The following is an 18,161-nucleotide window of genomic DNA, read 5'->3' as shown; positions in this document are numbered from 1 at the left end:
CCAGTCTTACTATCCTGATGAGGAAAACTGGGGCTTGGGGAACTTGAAGAGCTTGCCCAGAGTCACCAAGTTATCCCAAGTTCTTGCCCATGGTCAGATTTTCAGGTTTAATTAGCTCAGGTCCTGCCTTGTGAGCCTACCAACCTTCTTAGCAGAATAGCATGGGGGAATGGGCATGGGCAGACATGTTATGTGGTCACAGTAACTGGGGAGTTCCTGGTGGTTGCGGATCAGAACTTGTAACTGCTACTGCACAGGACAGTCCAGACAGTATTGTCTCACCCAAAATGCCATGAAGGGAAACTCACAGAAGACATTTAGTGTACATGCAATCACTAAGATGATGATGCTCAAATCTTGGCTTGAATCTTCCAGCAGCAATGATGCAGCACAGCTTAGTGGTTAAGAGGCTGCTCTGGGATTTAGGATCTGCCCCTGTTGGGTCTCTGACCACAGCCAAGTTAGCTCACCCCTTCTCTGTCCCTTCCTCTGCAAAGTGAAGATGCTAATGATAGTATCTACTTTACCAGATGGCAGGAAGGTTGAAATGAGAAATTGCATATAAAGTACACAATGAATTCTCAATAACCACTAGCCATTTCATTATTACTATTACATTTTTTGTTCTGCAGTTGTTCATTTCAAACAAAATAATGATTTGAATGGTTAGTCATCTCCCATCTAAACGAAGGAACAGCCACTTTGTCAAAGCCAGCATGACTCATGAGGGAATGTTTGGAACCTATGCCCTGCAACACACACACACACACACACACACACACACACACACACACACTCCCTTCATCAAGCACAACTGTTCTGTATCTCCCTGGATGCCCAGGACCCCCATTTCAGCCCAAAATAGGGTTAGAAGTAGGGATGGCACCTGACCTCCCAAAGCTGAGTGCCCTGGTTTTTTTTCTCTTCCTTTAGCAAAACTCACTCAGTATATTCCTCTGAAACTGCTGTTACATGATCATAATACCCTCCCAGGAAACTTACCTGTATTTTGGCCAGAAGCCCTATACAGATACTATATCTCACTCAAAGAAAAAATTCAAAAGGTCCTGGGAGGTGGGACTGTTACTCACTAATGTATGAGCCCTCTTTCTGGAAAGCTCTTTTCACCTCAGACATTTGATGATCTCTTGCTCATATTTTAACCTCACATACGGTGTACTCTGTGAGGTTTTCATGCCTCTAGCCCCCCATCCTCGTCCCATCAAAGAGCCAGAATCTCTCCTCTGTGCTACCATTACAACCTGCACAGGACTCCACTGCATTGTATTGTTATTAGCCCACTACTCCACTCCATACTCAGCAAAGCATCCGCCTACCCTAACCCTTCCAAGCTCCTCCTTCCTCTGATTTATCTGGGGAAATCTGGGGCACAGGCTGCACCCAGCTTCCACATTCCTGCTTGTTTACAGTTGCCTTTGAAGTACTGAGCAATGGTCCCCAATTCCTGCAACGTGATTATGCAGAGCAAAAACTCTCTAAATTTCCAGACCACAGCCCCACTCTTGGAGGAAAGGAGGTTCACTATCCAAAGGAGGAGTTCAATCCCAATTTCTAAGAATAGAGCCATCACACCTGGGTAAATTATGTCAACATCCCCATGTGTGAAAATGGTGATGGTCATTTTTTGTTCCAAAAGCAATGCTCACCTTCCTTTTGCCCTGACTTGTTCAATCCCCAGTCAGAACCATGCATGGGTCCACATCCAAACTAGGCCAGAAGTTACTTGAAGGCAGGGACAGCACCACATTCATCTTTACATCTCTGGGGGCTACTGTGGTCCCTGATGCTTAAAGTAGTGAGGAGGAAGAAGATGTGGGTTTCGAGCCCTTTTGACAACCTCCATATCACACCTCTTTGGCAACCAGTTCCCCCAGTGTGGGAAATTCCAGCCTGCTGGGAACTTCTACTTGCCAGACCCTGCAGCAACCTGAAAGATGAGCTGTGTGAAATATAAAAGAAGACACACACATAAAACAGGGCTTGCATTTACACTTTGATTTAGCTCTTTTTATGCAGTCCCAAATGAGATCAAGACCTGAGCTGAGGGGCGCCTGGGTGGCTCAGTTGGTTGAGCGACTGCCCTCAGCTCAGGTCATGATCCTGGAGTCCCAGGATCGAGTCCCACAGTGGGCTCCCTGCTCAGTGGAGAGTCTGCTTCTCCCTCTGACCCTCTCCCCTCTCAAGCTCTCTCTCACTCTCTCTCTCTCTAATAAATAAATAAAATCCTAAAAAAAAAAAAAGATTTGAGCTGAGATCAAGTCAGACACTTAACCAACTGAGACACCCAGGCACCCCTAGTTTTCCTTTTTTTAATTAGTAAATATCTTGAGGGAGATACTTAGAAACTGCAGATACTGTGTTTGTTCTCAAACTTTCATGCACCGATACCTGCCACAATTGTTACTGTAGTGTTCTAATGGTGATTTTCCATTTCCCTCATCCCATCTATGTTTATTAATTGGGATCCTCTATAAGGAGGAATTGTTCCTTCTCCTCAATTTATTTATTCAATTAATTATCGCTATCATTATGGACTCATGGATATTTTCTTCTGACTTTTATTTAATCTAACACTATCATTATTTATTTCGTTTTACAGGATAACCCAATATTTTTTAAAAAGCTGATAAAGGAACCATTAGCTTCACCTTTCTAACTCTGTTTCCTCTTCTACTGAATGAAAATAATAATAATAATGCTGCTCTTAAAAGGTTGTTGTAAAGAGGGGCGCCTGGGTGGCTCAGTCGGTTGAGTTTCTGATTCTTGATTTCAGCTTGGGTCATGATCTCAGGGTCCTGGGATTGGGCCCCGCAGCCAGTTCTGTGCTAGGAAGGGAGTCTGCTTGGGGATTTTGCTCCCTCTCCCTCTGCCCCTCCCCCAGTTTGTGCCCTCTCTCTCCCTCTCTCTCTCAAATAAATAAATAAATCTTTAAAAAAAAATGGTCGTTGTAAAGATTAATAATGTCATGTATATAAAGCCCTCAGCTTATTGCTTAGCATCCAGTAGACTCTTAATATATATGAGCCACAGCATCACTATAGTCCGTACGTAAATATATGTGTCAGATACAGACAAGAGCCAGTGACATAGTGAAGTGTTGTCAGTTGTGGAGCAGAATTCAGGAAGACAAGTCAGGCAGGAATTCCACAAGTCAGGCAGGAGGCACAGGACCGGCTGCTGCTAACCAGCCACTGATATTGGGCAAATCACGTCCCCATCTGGAATACAATTCCTCACGGATGAACACTGGAGGTCTGTCCAATTCTAACACTGTGTAACACCAACCTGTCTTAGATATATGGAAAGATTTGGTTAGTCCCACTAAGTCAGGAAACAAATCAGTAATGTTCCTATAAAGAGTTGGAGAAGGGGCTAATTCACAAAAGCATAATGTAAGAATTTTCTGCCAAAGTAGAGACAGGAATGAGAAAAAGCAAGGAAAATGACACATGTGGCTATTTTCTTGTCAGGCTAGTGCTTCAATCTCCTAGTAAAACTCTCCTGATTTCCCTGCATCCAAGTGTTACACATGGTGTTGTGGTTTGTTTTTGTTTTTGTTTTTGTTTTTGGTCATTCCTTCGGGTCACAAATATAAGCAACTTTTTTCTTGTAATTACATAATTGTATCTTAAAAGTTTATTGAAAAAAATGAAAACTTTTTAAAATGAAATAAATTGTGCTGTTCATCTGTGTTGTTCACTTGTGTATCACCGGGGTCTAAGTCAGTGCGGGTCACTTAGTGTGAGCTCAAAAAAATGTTTGATTTTTTTTTAAGATTTTTTATTTATTTATATGCCAGAGAGAGAGAGCACAAGTAGGGGGAGTGGCAAGCAGAGGGAGAAGCAGGCTCCCCACTGAGCAAGGAGCCTGAGACGGAACTCAATCCCAGGACCCTGGGAGCATGACCCGAGCCGAAGGCAGACATTTAACCGACTGAGCCACCCAGGCGTCCCAAAATGTTCGTTGATTTAAAAAAGAAGGAACAAATTATACAATATACGTATTACAAAAGAATGAAAAGCATTTCATAAAAAGATAGCAACAATATGATCATTTCAAAGGAGTTCGAGAGTAGAACCAGGCCAGGGTGAAGGTGAAAAATTGTTCCTCGTCTCACATGGGTTAAAAGGTCCCAGAGACGTGTTGAAGTGGGAGCTGCCACCACTGCTCTCTCTCCAGCTTCCTCTTCTGAAAAAATACCCTTTAACACCAGGCACCAAACCTCATTGGATGAATGAAAGCCAGTGGCCCAAGGTCAATGGCGTCTGTGACAGGCTCTGAGCCTTGTTCAGGTTCCACATTTAGTGTGACTCAGATGTTACTCCCTCCCAAAGTTAAGGACACAGATCTGAACAATTCATAAGCACCTCTGAAAATAACTTCAACATGCTCCGTTAATACCATCTCCAGACATACTCCAAAATTAAATCCCTGCCTTGTTTGTTTTCCCAACACCGGCTCCTTGACTGACCAAACTGTTTCACAGGAGCATTTAACCTGCTCTCCTCTCGTGGAAACACCAGCTACAGGGACCACACTGGGGAGCTGCCTTATAGGCAACACGTAAAGTCCTGGTGGTGCCGGAACCACCTCTTGGATAAGGTCCAGGGTGGACGGGCCGTGAGCAGCACCATAGAGAGAGGGGCGCTACAGCGCAGCGGATGTGTCCGGGGCAATCGCACGCCATGTTGTCCTCACCGTCTTCCGATTGGCTTCTCTCACTACGCTTACAATGCTGACCACAGGCTCTGGGCCACTACTGTGCTCATGACATCACGGGTCTGGCCGCCTCTGTGACCTTGTGCCTGGTACCCCTGGGTGAAGGGGGTCAATAAGCTAAAAATAAACAATAATCATCATCCTTATGATTATCCCATAGTGTAATTAACATTTAATAAGATAATAGACTCAAAATTAGGGGTGCAATAAATGTTGATTTTCCTTCCCTCATCCACAAACCTGCCTGAGCCAATCAAGGAAGTAAAGGAAGACAGGAAGTAAAAATGGTTAAGAATCAGGTTTTAAGTCCCATTCCCACTTTTTTTTTTTTCCTAGTTCAGCAGAAACTATGAGAGACCAAAGAAGGTCAAAGAATCCTTGTGGGGAATTGCCATGAAGAGTGTGATGAAATATTCTAAATGGCCCGCATGTTCTCAAAGGAGGAAGCAACGCGAAGGAGAATCCAGAGCCAGTAAATGGGTCCTTTTCATGCCCAAATTCTGTAGATCTTAGACCTTGCCAGGCTACTTCTCAGGAAAGTGAAAGGGGAGGGGGCAGTATGGGGAGAAGAGAAGTGTTCCTACTCCCATTACAAAATTGTTTAATTTTACTTGCCCTCAGAAAACCCAGAACACAGAAGAGAAACCACTGAAAGTTTCATGCTTGTTTCACCTCTTCACTGTCTTTACTGTAAACATGTGTTGTAGTAGGAATATTGTTAGTTTACGACACAGTAAACACGGATGAGCAGTTCTGCGGAATTTGGGGGTGATGGAGAGAATGGGACCTGTACACAGCTGCAGCCCAGTGTCATCCCATGGTCATAACTTAATACAAATGAATTATATAGTGCCACCAGCGGAAATAGAAGAGATATGACCTTAGAAAATAGCAATCTTGCAAACATAGGCGGTAAGAAAAGCAAGGAAGTGATTACCGCAAAAGTCATGATAGTGGTTACCTCTGAGGAGGGAGGGGGTGTGGTCTAGCAGGTAAACAAAGGAGGGGCCTCTGGGCTTGCCCTGGTCCATTTCTTGATTGAGGGGTGTTCGTTTTATAATTATTCATTATACTGTACATTTATGTTTTCTGTTTGTATATTCTGTTTCATAATTTTTAAAAGTTTAAAAAAAGAAAGAGAATAATATCCCTCCCATCACTGAGGGGAAAAAAAAAAACAGTTTACTGCAGAGCTTAGCTCTAGGTAATTTCAACATCTTCCTCAACCGGCAGCCATGTTCCTCCCATAGATTGTTTTCTGGGAGCAAAGCAGGAGGATGGATTTTTTGAGGAGTCACAAGTAGACTGCTGTTAACACTCCAGGATAGATGACTTACCAGAGACTGTTTTAATACTGGAGTATGTTTGGGATAGATTTTTTAAAGTCCAATTATTCTAGAGTTAGAATTCAGTGGGGCACCACAAGATAGCCGAAAGTTCTCCAAGAGGTAGGCAGCATTCACAAGTCAGAGTCATCAGACACAAAGAAAGGGATTACAAATGGGCTTATGAATTAATCAGAAAAAAACACAAAAATTTTAAGGCGATATTAAGAACTCAGTTCCTCTGATTCAGGGCATAGCGGAGCCTGGGGGCCTGCATGTGAAGAAAATCCCTCCTGTGTTTGGCATCTGAGTGACTCACCCAGAAAACCATCCACTGCATGCAGCAAAGAGGAAATGAATCATGGAAGCTTCTGACCTTTGCCCTTGTCATCTTGGTACAGGGAAACCACCCACAGACAGTCTCAACAGAGCTGGAGACAGGGCAGCCAAACAAGGCACAAGAAAAGTGATGCAAATGCATTGGCAGAAGAGAGCAAGATAATCAGGTCAGGAGAATGCAGCTGAGGGGCTGAGAATACAGAGTAAGCATTGATTTTCTGAGAAAACTTAGCAGTTGAACTGGCATCGAGGATGATCCGGCAGTATCCACTGGCATGTTGTCTCACGCAGTTATCTGAACACCTTCCACCATGAGCTGGAGGGGGGTGGGGGGTGGAGGAGCAGCTTAGAGGGGAACAATGACCCAGTGCCCCTTGGGATCCCTATCCTATGTTTGGTATTTAGAGAATTTGCTTGGCTTGCTTCAAGGAAGTAGACCAAACTCATACAAGTATGAAAGTTGGAATGAATTTGACAGGATCATTTACATTTAAGCAGATGGGAGCTCAGTGTCTGCTCCAGAAAGGCAGAGTTTACAATAACTGGTGGAGGAGTCCAAACACAATCTGAAGAATTGTCCACAGCCATAGCCCAACATTCAGGTTGTGATTGTAGTTTTAAACAAACTCAGCATGACTTCAAAACGCTAATCCAAAAGCTAAATATAGTTCATCCAAAAACATGTACAGAGTAGAAAGCCAACACCCAGGAGGAGAAGGAAAAGCTCTCCTTGCTTATGGTAATGAACACAAGTGCTTTTGCAACAGCCTCTCTCCTCACCAATCAATAGTCAGGGAACTGGTGACCCCCTGCTGAGCTGCAGACTTCAAAGGCATTTCCCTCTGCTCCACTATGAGCTTTCTAGTGCAATTTCCCTCCTTATACGGGTCTACAAAGAGTATGGCATCCTACATACCTTATAAAGTAATCTACTATCCCTCAAAGAAAGTACCCAGGCCCTTGCTGTTGGAATGAATTTGGCTAAGAAACCTTGCCCTTGCTGGTTAGGAGAGTGGGAATTAGGTGCTCACATGCCACGCAGCTTACTTCAGAGCTCTGATCTGTGCCCTGGAACTCAAGTCGTAGAGGACATTATGATACAAATGATGTTCTGGTCCTAGCTCAAGAATGCAGGTTGGTGCTAACCTTGGACCCTTTCCTTTCCCTTCCATCCTCACTTCCCTCGAGGGCCACTTGTGAATTCTCTCTTCTTACCCTCACCAACATTATCCCACTTTATTAAATTAGAGAAAAGAGTTTAGTCATTTCCAGGTAGACAGGCAGGACTTCTTGGTCCGCACCCTGTTACTGCCCTGAGCATTTACTGATGGAAATGGAAGTGATTCAGTCTTCTCTCATAGCACAGAAGTGCAGTACGATCTATGATTCTTTGAGCACTGCTAAATGATTTACCTACAATTGGTATCAGGGAGTCCTGCTATTATCTTCCCACTCCCTTTATGAACTTCCATCCTTGCAGTATTTTCAGCTAATGAGCCAGTGTGTTTTCTGTGACTATAGTAATAATTTTTTTAAACAGCTGCCATCTATTCAATGCTGAGTGTATGCTCATTACCCTGCTAACGGTTTTACCGACATTAATCCTTTTAATCTTCATAGTAACCATAGCATAGAGGTATACTATTTCTATCCCAACTTTATAGGTGGGAAACTATAAAGTAGAGAAATTGTGTCACTTGCCCAAAATGAAGCCAACTTGTAAAGGAACCAAGATTTAAGCCTAGAGCTGTTCCACTTTACAATCTGAACTCTTCACTATCACGCTGTATGGGCCCTATAAGGCTGGGGGCAGGAGAAGAAACAAGTGAATTACTTGTTGCCACACTGACTTGGGTCACCTTTTCCTTACACTCAGGTATGTAATCATAGAAGGCAGTAGAGGGGAAACAGAATAAAGCCTTATTTTCCACGCAGACATCCCACCTGTCATCTGCTCATTTTCTAGATTTCTTTCTTATGTGTAAGAAATAAGAAAGGAAGAAACCTAGCATCAGAAGTGCTAGCAGCCTGACTTCCCTCTTCCTGGATAATGGGGAATTTGACCTTTCTGAAAAGATGATCTTTCAAGCTTGACCAATCAAAGTCTCATCAGAAACACCTCATCAAGCACACATTGAAAGAGACCAACTGAGTTCAGCCTTTCATTTGGAATTCATCTTCCGACCTGCTGGGAACAACAGTAAAGATAATACAAATCGCTCTCTCATCTTCTACCTCCATTTTTAACCTGAACTAACCTATCAACAATGCACGGAGCGTCTGTCATAAGCTTTGGGATTAGAACAGTCGTTGGGTAGCAATCATGGAAGAATTAAACAGTCTGTCTTTAATGAGTACATGTTCCCCATAGTTTGGCATTTGGGAGCTGTTTCGTCTATTGATGATGTACAGTATAGAACAGTTGGTTTCTAATTCTGGAACCCACTATGTTCAAAACCATATTTTTTAAAAAATTAGCAGATTAGAGATTCAGGGTTTCTTTGGGGTAATCAGAGTTCTGACTCCAAAAATAGGAAAGGACATTGCAAAGACAACTCAAATTTTTAGATTTCAGATGAGTATCAAAGTAGTTGGAAATTTTCCAGGGAAACTAAAATCTTTGGGAGAAGGCAAAGGAATCATCTTGATTCTCGTCTGCTGATTTAGTTTAAACCCCATATCATATCAGGAAGTTTTGTCCTTAGGAACATATGTTTTAGAATCAGACAGATCTGGTGCAAGCCCTGATTTCCCACACTTACTATCTCTAACTTGGGCAAGTTATTTAACCTCTCTGAGGATCCGTCTCCATCTATAAAATGGGTTATGAGAACAGAATGCATCTTCTGTGTAAAAGACTGGCCCAGCATAAGAGCTCAATACATTGCAGCTTAAAAAAACTGAAATTCACATTGCATTCTTCCAGTCAACCAATTTGAAAACTGTAGGTGCCAAAGACAGGATGGCCTGTGCAAGATAAGGGCTAGCAGCACAATAAAGACTCATCATGAAAACACTGGCTGCCCAGCAGATTTTGCTAAAGGAAGGAGGAGGCGTTTCTTTCCAAGGAATTTCACCCATATTACACTCCCCAAGGACCTGAAAGCGGAAACCCACTTGAGACACCAATGGATGAAGATTGAAAACTTGTCCTTAACTGAAGCAGAGTGAGAATTTGCCAAGATAATCAACAATAACTGGCATCAGAGAAAAAGGCTTTTGAATTCAAACCCAGCTAATTGGCGGAAAAGAACAGGTCAGACAAAGGGAGCCTGGGTACCATGTGGAACTGGAATCTGAGTTCCAGTCAACCCAGAGTCCTTAAACAACTTAAACCAAATGACTTGAACCATGGAGATCTCTGACATTCAGATCTCTGGATCAAATAACTTCTTCCCAAAATAAAGCCAGTGGGAAACTTTCAAGTCGAGTTCGATAATCTTGAAACAAAATATTAATGGCAATTGTTATATGTTTTATCCCAGCTGGCAATCATGTCATGGACTTGGCATGGGGAGAATCACCAAAACTTGCCCAAATTAAGTTTCATTATTAGGGATGTATAATTGATTTCTGAATGAACCTGAGAAACCTACAAGTAACATAATGAAGGTTAAAAAAAAAACAAAAACTACATTCTGAGCCTTATTGATTAGAGTCAGATAGAACAAAAATGCGAACCAAATCTCCGTATACAACAAGTCAAAAGAAATAAAATGGGGGAGGAGAAAGGGGGAGAATAAGGAACAAAAACTAGCCAAAGAGACAATTGCCAAGTTCTCACAGCATCTACAGAGAAGGGGAGGAGCAAACATAGAAGCTGACAGGAAAAGATTCAAGAAGGAAAGTGTGGGAAAATGTGAAAGTGCATTGAGGAGGAGCCAAGTTTTAGTGGGTGGGAGAGATGAAATGATAACATCTGTTGCCGCCTAAGCTCTGAAGGAAGAATCAGGAATCTCCTGAAGACCTTTGAAGAAAGAAGAGGGCTCCCGGAGGTGGGGCAGAGGCCGAGCCATGTGAGCTCCAGGTGGGAAGAGGCTCAGTCATCACAGCAGTGGGCTGAAGACTGTGGTTGTGAACAACATAATCGTAATAATAAAGGCTTGTCTCACTCCTGTATAGAGATTTTTTTTTTTCTTCTGAGGTAATCTGTATGGAGAATAACTCCCACATATTTCTTTCACAGCTACTCTATTGTGAGGGAAAGTGGCAAGAATGGGTTAACCTGGTCACACCAACAGAACCCTGGTGGGGAGGGGGCAGTGACTAAGAGGTGGCTGGGGGCCTCCGGTGACTCAGCTAGGTCATGGCAGCTGAAGCATGGAGATGCGATATGCAGCTCAGCTCTTCCATCTGTCGTCTGAGGGCTCTGGTGACCTGTCTTGCCCTGGGATTCAAGAGATTGCCACACACTGGCAGCTGCCTGTACTTCTCACCTCCCTAAGACAGTCACACCCCCCCAGCGAAGTCCCCCAAGGCAGGGCTCTGAACCTCCCCTTATTCTAAGCAGCCTTCTTGCCCATTCCTCACCCTTGTTTTCATTTCCCTTTTCGCTTGGGTGAAAGGAAATGATTCCAGATTTCGCTAGTTGAACAAACACCTCTAACTGCCCATTTGACAATTCCACCAGGATGTCTCATAGACACCTCCACCTGAACGCGTCAAACATGACCTCATGATCCTCCCCTCCCCTGCTCCAAACCAATCGTGCTCCACCTGAAGTTTCCCCCTTTCACTGGATGGCAGTGGCATCTTCCTTAGTCCCTTCTCTTTCACGGGCACCCACATCCAGTCCATCAGCAAACACTGCTGGTTCACCACCAGCATATACCCAGACTCTCACTTCTCAGCACCTCCATTGTCTCTCACCGGCAGAGTTGCAGTAACCTCCTAACTGGTTTCCGTGCTTCGGCCCTTGTCCTCCCTCGTGTGACATGGCAGGCAGACTGACACAGGTCACAGCGCCTCTCTACTTCCAGTGATGTCCAGTCTCAGCTGGAGTGAAAGCGAACGTTCTGGGGCGCCTGGGTGGCTCAGATGGTTAAGTGTCTGCCTTTGGCTCAGGTCATGATCCCAGGGTCCTGGGATGGAGCCCCATGTCCGGCTCCTGGCCCGGCAGGGAGCCTGCTTCTCCCTCTGCCTCTCCCCTGCTCGTGCTCTCTCTCTCTGTATCTCTGTGTCTCGAATGAATAAATAAAACCTTTAAACAAACGAACAAACAAACAAAAAGCGAACGTTCTTACCATGACCAAAAGGGCCGTACACAGTCTGGCCCCCGGTGCCTCTCTTACTTCCATCTACTTCTACTGTCCCCTTTCCTCACTCCAGACCACCCATTGGCCCTCTTTTACTCCTCCAAATATGCTAAGTATACCTAGAGTTGCCAGATTTAGTAAATGAAAAACCGGACAGTGTGACTTTTTAGTATAGTATATTTTTAGTATAGTATATCACCCAAATATTTCATGGCACATACTTCTATTCAAAATGTAGGTGTTGTTCATCTGAAATTCATACTTCCTGTGTTTTCTCTGGCAAGCCCAGATACACCCCCACCTCAAGCCCTTTGTACTACTTGTCCCTGCTGCCTGGAACACCCTTCCTCTGAGATTTCTGTGGCCTGCTCCTTCACCTACTTCAGTCTTTTGCTCAGGTATCACCTTGGGGTGGCCGGCCCCAGTCACATGAAAAACCATACTCTGGTTCTTCCTATCCCCTTTCTCTTTATTTTTCTCTAAAACATAATTTACATAATTTACTTGGTCTCCCCCAACTGGAATGTAAACTCTATGAGGGCAAGGCGGGTGTTTTGTTGTTTTTCTGCCTGGTTCACTGCTCTGTCTCTAACATTACCTGACACCTAGTAGACCATCAGTGAATGTTTGTTGAATGAATGAACAAACCCCTCAAAGCTGTTAGTAATAAAACAGCCAACAACAAATTGCCACTGATTCAAGGACTTTTAGACTCTACCCTCCATCCATGTTGAGATTCCTAAAGAAGCCCACCCCCCCCAAAAAAAGCCCACCCCATCCATTCTCAACAGTGCCACCCCAGAATAAATCACCTTTCTCGGCTACCCACAATACAGATTGTCTTGTTTGATATTGATTTTAAATATGAAAACTCCAAACTTCACAAAATGTAGATAATGCATTAATTTACTTTGCTTAGTGCTTTACAGCTTACAAAATGCTTCACCATGTGAACTCCTTTGGAAGGCCTTAAATGCAAAAGAATCAGACTCATAAGGACCGACTAGTTTCACAAGGGGAAAATTTGGTTTTCATCATAGTAATTACATTTGCAAAGACAGTACCCAACCCAACCCAAAATAATTCAGCACAATTTCTGCCATACTCACCCCGCTGAAAATGTTCTTTCCAATCCAGTTGAAACTATTACTTCTGTGACAAATAACTTATGAAATATATTTGCAGTAGATAACACCTTGACCTTGTATGTGTGTGTATGTTGTGTATGTGGTTTTAAGAAATTAATAACCTGCATCACCTCTCCTGAATAATGCTAGCCTAATTAATCATTAAACATGTGAAGGTTTTATTATCATCAAAGTCTCTTCGATGTTTACGTTAGAGCATGAGAAAAGTATACATTGTTATGTGCCACAGAGTGAGCAATGTGCAGCCCCTCTTAATTTTCAACTGTAGGTAAAAAAGCCATTGAGGCACTTCTCTGATTCACATACTGCAAACCAGTTTCCTTGAGTCTTTCTGGAAAAAGCTAGGAACACAGGTATGTCTTAGCCTTAATGCCGCAGGGGTTCCTAGCCTCAGCTACAGATTCGAATCACGTGGGGAGTGTTAACAATCACTTACTGGGCGCCTGGGTGGCTCAGATGGTTAAGCGTCTGCCTTCGGCTCAGGTCATGATCCTGGGGTCCTGGGATCGAGCCCCACATCAGGCTCCTGGCTCAGCGGGGAGCCTGCTTCTCCCTCTGCCTCTCTCTCCCTGCTCATGCTTTCTCTCTCTCTCTCTCTCTCTCTCTCTCTCTCTCTCTGTATCTCTGTGTCTCAAATGAATAAATAAAATCTTAAAAAAAAAAATCACTTACTGATCCCTCAATCCTATCCCAGAGTATCTAACATAATTGATCTGGCAGGGAGCCTGGATCCTGAGAGCGTGAAAAGCTCCCTAGGTGAGTCTAAGAAACAGCTGAGGTTGAGAATCACTATTTAAAGTTTCCCCAAAATGTACTGTGGAAAGAAGCCCGTTTTGGTTTTCAATGAGAAGCCACATTTCCAGATTTCAAAAGCTCATCTCCAGATTATAGTGAAGTAGATGAGTTTGAAGGAGGGGGAAAAAAGCCTCTCCGATTTTATCTAAAATCAATGTGTACTGTTTGAGGAAAAAAAAATTTTCCAGGCTTTAATATAAACAAGAGAAGTTTCAGTTCAGCAGCCCTGGGAAACTCCCCAATTTAACGTAGCCTTTCAACGACTCTCACGTGCCATAACTGTGGCAGCAGAAATAACTGACAATGTGCTCTTTATTCACACCAAACACGGCAGTGGACTTCAAAAGAAAATCAACATTTACAGTTTAATTACTGTTTATTCCCTGTATTCAAATCAGCTTTCTTTGGCTGCCCCCTTCTAAATACTCAGAAGGGGATTTAATCATCTGATCTAATTCTTCCAAAGAATAGAAAGTTATCATTATGACAGCACAATGCAAAAAATCATTAAACAAATAAATGCAAAAGAAACTGTACGAAGGATAACCACATTGGGTATTTTTTAAAGCTTCTGTAAGATGAAACAGTTCATTTTTTGAAAGACAATAATTTAGGAGTTAAAAAGCCTGATCTCTCTTTTTTTAAGATTTTTATTTATTTATGAGAGAGAGCACCAGGTGGGGAAGGGGCAGAGGGAGAGGGAGAAGCAGACTCCCCGCTGAGCAGGGAGCCCAACTTGGGGCTCTAACCCAGGACCCTGGGAGCATGACCTGAGCCAAAGGCAGACACTTAACCAACTGAGTCACCCAGTCACCCCCTTTTTTTTAAGATTTTATCTATTTATTTGAGAGAGACAACCTGAGTTGTCTTAATTGAGTTTCAACTGATTATGTCTATGCTAGCAAAATGAAATGCATCAGTAAAAAATATTAGTGCTTAAACTCAATGTGGTACCATCTATACCAGTGCTATCCAATAGAAATATAATGTAAGCCACTTATGTAATTCAAATTTCTGGCATATATATTAAAAAGTAAACAAAAAAAGTAAATGGGAACAGGTGAAATTAACTTTTATAATTTATTTAGCTTTAACCAAATATAGTTAAAATACTATTATTTCAATTAAATCAACATTAAAAATCATCAATAAAATACTCCACATTTTTTTGTACTAAAAATAGAGAATCCGTATATATTTTATATGCGCAGCACGTTGTGGTGCAGGCTAGCCACATTTCAAATGCTCAATAGCCGCATGTGAGTAGGTACTAGAGAGTGCAAGTCTATAGCAACACAATAGCCTGAAAATTAAAGTATGTTCCCTTCTGGTCTTTACTTTTTGGCAAAGCACCTTTAGTTGTGCTAAACAGAAAGCCGGGCTTCATGACAAATGGCCCATGCTGAGCACTTTCTACCCTTTAAATTTTTTTGCACGGCTTTGCTAGAAATGGAAACTATAGTTTGGCCCTTTTCTGCACTGGTATAATTCATGTTCGCTTTTCATTAGCCAAAAAGAATGAATCTGATTCAGCCTGGTTCTTAGTTACCCCTGAAAATTAATAGCACTTGTCTCCAACATATGACCTATTCATGTTAGACACAGTTGTTTTAACACCTTCTTTCCCCTGGCTAGTAATATTTGTTGATTACACTAGAATGGCTCGCTCTACCTTTATTAACTGCAGTATACCGGGATTTTGCAATTTTATTACAATAGCCTGACAACAGAGCCTCTTAAACAGTCCGAGGGACTACCATTGTAGACAATGTTTTTACAACTTAATGTTTTTACAGTAAGTTAAGCTTATTCCTAACTTTGAATGACCTATGCAACAGGACTTGTTCAAATTTAACCCAAGTCAACTTCCCATAATATCTAGAAGAGATCCAGACAATCTTTACCTAGGTCTCTCTCTACACACTCTTTGAAGTTAAATTATTTCTTAATCACCCTTCAGCCATTGGTAAATATGCTGCCTTCTCCAAATCAAACAAAAGGTCTCCATGTTCTCCAGCTAGTAGATGATGTCAGAAGAAAAAAGTGAAGGAAACATTTTATTTATGCCACAAGTCAACACATTGTGACCCTTGCCTCAGCCTTCAAGGAAAGCAGGTCGGATAACTAGCTACAGCAGTTTGTCACAGGAATGGATTTCAAGAATTCAGTTATCACTTTTGTCCTTTACTGAGATCACTGGAGTGTAGTCATTGTGCACTGTGCAAATATAATTTGCCTTCTTTGAAATCGCTTCATTTTTCCACGCACAAAGCTTTGCATTTTAAAGAATCTTTGCACATAGCAGAGCCCTGAGAAGAGAGATGAAGAATTCTGAAGGCTCAATGACATATTTTTCCATCTATTCTCAAGAATACAATCTCACCACTGGAAAGGATTTATATTTTGACATACACAATGCACAAAAAATCAGAATAAGAATCTGCTATGGATGCCTATTACTTATACACCAAACCTGAACTCCTTCCGTAGTCTGACCTCACACAACCCATCATTTTATCTCACTACTTGCTTTCATATAATCTTCCCTCCAAACAGGATGATTTCTCTACTGCCCCTCACCCAACCCCTTCACTGCACTCAGCCCCACCACCACATACTTATTCCTGCCTGCGTGCCATTACCCATTGTTTTCCATATACCTGGAATACCCTCAATGCTCAGGTGAGCTCATAAGTAAGTATCAGTGAAGGTACTACACTTTATACCTTATTATTTCCCTAGGTTTGGGTTTGCAAGGCTAAAATTCACAAGACTCCTTTATCCCCCATCACAGTAATCATTGCCTGGCTTGACACTGTAATTTAATTAGCTAGGATTCACACAGGAATGTTTCACTGAAGTGGAAGAGACACTTTTTATTCTCAACTGCTCTTTATAAGCAAAGGGGATACTTATTCAAGGAAAGACTAGATGCATACGCATGTAATTTTTTAGGAAATGGATGGGGTTTTTAAATTGTGATAAGAAACACTAACATAAAGTTAACCATTTTAACTATTTCTAAGTGTTCGATTCAGTGGCGTTGCATACAATCATATTGCAACCATTATCACCATCCATCTCCAGAACTTTCTCATCTCACACTGAAATTCTGGGGCACCTGGGTGGCGCAGTCAATTAAGCTTTGGACTCTTGGTTTCAGCTCAGGTCGCGATCTCGGGGTCTTGAAATCAAGCTCCGTGTCGGGCTCTGCATCAGAGTCCATTTGGGACTCTCCCTCCCTCTCCCTCAGCACCCCCACCAATATAAATAAATAAGTCTTCCTTCTGTCTCTATGAATGTGACTGTTCTGGGTGCATCATATAAGTGAAGCAATGTCATAGTTGTCCTTCTGTGTCTGGTTCATTTCACTTAGCATAACATCTTCAAGTTTTATCCATGTTGTAGCATGTATTAGAATTTCCTTCCTTAAGGCTGAATAATACTCCATTGTGTGTATACATCACATTTCGTTTATCTATCAGTGAAGAAACTATCAAAGGAGAGGGTTTATTTGCCCTTTGAAGCTTCCTCTTAACCTCTGCTTCCCATCTCCCTCATGGCAAAGTAGAATTCCCATAATTTATTAAAACACACGCACAGAAGTTTCCATAGCAACTTGTTATTAAAAGTTCACAAATAGGTCTTTTGAACATTTGGAGAGTATTTGATTTCCCCACCCCAGCTATCTCCTACCCTGATCAATCTTGCATCGATTAACAATGAACTGAATTCAGTTTTCAGTCCCAGCCGCACTGACTGCTTCTCACTCAGCGTGGGTATAGGACTAGGATTTTCTGAAATCCCCGTTGGTGATGGAAATTAAATTCTTAAGTCACATGTAAGGAGACACTAAGGTCCTATGAAGGGAGTTTTTAAATACCTGCTCTGACCCTTCTCATTTATATTCATCTCTCCTTTAACTCACATCTTTGCATTATTATTAAATACTTTAGAGCTTTCCATGGCAGGTAGCATTAAATTCTATTCCATATTATCATTTCCTTGATTTGTGTCTTTTCATTTTGTCTGCCTAGCTCCAGTATAAATGCCTTCAAAGCAGGTTCTGGATCTTACGTTTCTTTTCATTCCCAGTCTATACCATAACACAGCACTCATTTCTTGGTCCAAAGAAAACATTGACTCCTTAACTGCCTGAGGTTCATGGCGGCTCACATTGCAGGTTCTCAATAAAACATTAAGCAAGAATTTCTTTCTCCATAGGTTCAAATGAATCATACTTGAATTTCACACTTTCTTCGAATATCCTGACTCACTAACTCAAATATCTACCCATTGACGTGACACACTTAGTAACAAAGCAAGGGCACGGGTGAAGCATGCTTCTTGCTGTCTTACACCTTGGGTGTGCTGCATTCCTAAAATTACTTAAATAGATTTCACTCTGTCTCAGAAACGCCAGGCAACAAGCAACCAGCAAGTGGGCAGCAACGGAGAGGGGAGGTACTTGAAGGTACTACAAGTCACTCTTCAGGGAGGGACCCAGCTGTAAATGAGGAAACAAGTTTTCAGTCAGTCCACTTCACAGCAAGGAAAGA

This window comes from Zalophus californianus, chromosome 9 (genome assembly GCF_009762305.2).
Source record: "Zalophus californianus isolate mZalCal1 chromosome 9, mZalCal1.pri.v2, whole genome shotgun sequence".
NCBI classification, from domain to species: Eukaryota; Metazoa; Chordata; class Mammalia; order Carnivora; family Otariidae; genus Zalophus; species Zalophus californianus.
The sequence above is the reverse complement of the archived record's forward strand: the minus strand, read 5'-3'. Positions refer to the sequence as shown.